At 54.0% G+C, this 2,917-nt stretch overlaps 1 long non-coding RNA gene across 1 annotated transcript; it reads left to right on the top strand.

Moving 5' to 3' along the window:
- The first annotated feature begins 50 nt into the window (after positions 1-50).
- Positions 51-1,414, top strand: LOC115338533. The gene is made up of 3 exons (XR_003922423.2): positions 51-199; positions 302-346; positions 1,146-1,414. It is a non-coding gene; the product is annotated as an uncharacterized LOC115338533 (long non-coding RNA).
- The last annotated feature ends 1,503 nt before the right edge of the window (positions 1,415-2,917 follow it).

The following is a 2,917-nucleotide window of genomic DNA, read 5'->3' as shown; positions in this document are numbered from 1 at the left end:
GGGTCCCTAAAATTTTAAGGACCCCCCCTTTAAAATTTGGGGGGCCCCCCCTTTTTTTTTTTTTTTTAGCTGGAGCTGCGCTGTCTGGAAGGTTTAAGGGACGCGGGGGGGGGACCCCGAAAATCGTCTCCCCCCCCCGCCGGCGCGACAAAGCGGGGACACCCACCTGCACCCCGATTTCGAGCCCCGATTCCTGCCGGTGAGACCCCCCCCCCAAAAAAAAGCCCCCCCCCTCAAATTAACACCCCCCCCCCAAAAAACCCTTTGTGACCCCCCCTCTTTTTTTTTACCCCCCCCCCAGTTCGTGGAGCCCCGGCGGGAGCAGCACAAATGGCACCGCAAGAAGGTAAAAAAAAAACTGGGGGGGGCACCCCAAAAATCCCCCCCTGCGGCGGGGGGGTGCAGAGTTAGGGCTACCCCCCCCCAAATTTTTTTTTGGGGGGGTGTCCATGCTCCGCCCCCATGAGGGTTCTGGCTCCGCCCCCTTTTTAATTTGCCGGGGTGGGGCTTTAATTTGGGCTTCCCTCAATTTAATTTTAATTTGGGGGGGTGTTGTTTTAATTTGGGGGGGGTGGTTGTTTTAATTTGGGGGGGGGTGTTGTTTTAATTTGGGGGGTAATTTTGGGGGTTAATTGGGGAGGGGGTTAATTGAGGGGAGGAGTTTAATTGGGGTGGGGGTTAATTGGGGAGGGGAGTTAATTAAGGGGAGAGTGAATTTGGGAGGGGTTTAATTGGGGTGGGGGGTTTAATTGGGGTGGGGGTTAATTAAGGGGAGAGTGAATTCCGGAGGGGTTTAATTGGGGTGGGGGGTTAATTAAGGGGAGAGTGAATTGGGGTGGGGGGTTAATTGGGGTGGGGGGTTAATTGGGGGGGGGGGTAGGGTAGGGGAGAGTGAATTGGGGTGGGGTTAATTGGGGTGGGGGTTAATTAAGGGGAGAGTGAATTGAGGAGGGGGTTAATTGGGGTGGGGGGGTTGAGGGGAGGGTTAATTGGGGTGGGGGTTAATTAAGAGTGAATTGGGGAGGGGTGAATTTGGGAGGAGGTTAATGGGGTGGGGGGTGAATTGGGGAGGGAGTTAATTAGGAGGGGGGTTAATGGGGTGGGGGTGCACTGACCCCCCCCCTCACTTTCTCCCCCCCCCCCAGGCCTTTCTCCCCCCCCCCCCGGCGGCCTGGACCTCTCCAAGATGGTGGCGTTCATGGGGGGGGGAGGGGGGGAGCCCTTTCCCCCCCCGCCCCTCCCCCCAGCTTTCCGCCCTCCCCCCGCCCGCCCCCTCCTCCCCCCCCCCCGGAAGGGGAAGAGGAAGAGGAAGAGGAAGGAGCCCCTTCTTTCCCCCCCCCCCCCCTGGCCGACCCCATGCTCCCCCCCACTTCCGACTCCGACTGATTTTTTTTTTTTTTTTTTTTTTTTTTGGGGGGGGGCCCCCCTCCCCATTTTTGGGGTCCCCCCCTTAAAAATTGGGGGGGGCAAAGGGGGGGGCTCCCCTTCTCCCCCCCCCATATTTATATAAATATGTAAGATGTCTTGTGTCATAAATAATTAAAAATGGCAAAAAAAAAATTAAAAAAAAAAGGGGGTGGGAGGGGTGGGGGGGGCCGTGCGGGGGGGGGGGGGGGGGGGGGGGGGGGGGCGAGGGGGGGGAGGGGAGGGGGGTGGGGCGGGGGGGTGGGTGGGGTGATATAAAAGGAGGTGAAATGGAACGAATGTGGGGTTTTATTTTTTTGGAGGGGCGGGTGTGGGGTCTAATTAAGCCCCCTCTTCTTAATTAGTGACCCTTTAATTAAGTGTTCTATCTTAATTAAGCGGACACTGTAGTAAGTAGATATTGGTCTGGTAATTGCGGTGTCGTTATTAGGGCCCGTGATTGCCCACCCCCCCCCCCCCCCCGCAAGTTGTCCCCCCCCTTCGTTAGTTACCCCCTGGTTAATTATCGTCCCCCATTAATTACCCCTTGGTTAATTATCCTCCCCTGTTAATCCCTGGTTTAACTTTCTCCCAGTATCCCCCTCATTAATTACGCCCAAAGTATGAGCCAAGATGGAAAAACCTGCCCAGGAGCGCAATCAACATACCCCTAGAGCACCCCATTAATACCCCAATGATAACCCCATTATCAACCCATAATAACACCCTGTTTAAAACTAAGTATATCACCCCTTTAATTATACCTATTAATTACCCCATTAATCAACCCTTTTTTATTACCTGTTAGCCCTCCCTTATTTAATCACCCCGTTCATTAGCCCTCACTAAACTCTCAATAAACCCCCATAATTAACCCATTAAACAAACTTACACCCGAATATTAATAACCCCCTCCTATTAGCACCCCCCAAGGGGCAGAACAGCCCCCAATTCCCCCCAACACCCTGCAAATTACCCTAATAAGGCACCTCACATACCCCTCAACGAGATCATTCTCCCCTCAACTAAATCACCCTCACAATTACCCCCCCCAGGGCAAAACATTGCCCCAATTGCCCCCCCCATTCAGTTCACCCCCTCACTAATTACCCCGCTCACTAATTACCCCCCTCACTAATTACCCCTCCCAGGGGCAAAACACCCCCCCAACTGCCCCCCCAACCACCCTCCTCATTAATGCCCCCCTCTTTAAGACCCTCATATATACCCCTCACTAACAAGCCCTGGTGGGGCAAAACACGCCCCCATTGCCCCCCTGTTCAGTCACCCCCTCACTAATTACCCTCTCACTAATTACCCCCCTCACTAATAAGCTCCTCATTAATTACCCCCTCTCACTAATTAGCCCCTTTCACTAATAACCCATTACTAATTACACCACACCTCAATGACCCCCCAGGGTCAAAACACCCCCCCCAACTACCCCTCCCATCCAATCCCCCCCCTCACTAACCCCCCCTCATTAATTATCTCCTCATTAATTACCCTTTAA

Source organism: Aquila chrysaetos, unplaced genomic scaffold, assembly GCF_900496995.4.
Source record: "Aquila chrysaetos chrysaetos unplaced genomic scaffold, bAquChr1.4, whole genome shotgun sequence".
NCBI classification, from domain to species: domain Eukaryota; kingdom Metazoa; phylum Chordata; class Aves; order Accipitriformes; family Accipitridae; genus Aquila; species Aquila chrysaetos.
Note: the sequence above shows the minus strand (reverse complement) of the source record. Positions and strands in the feature narration are given on the sequence as shown.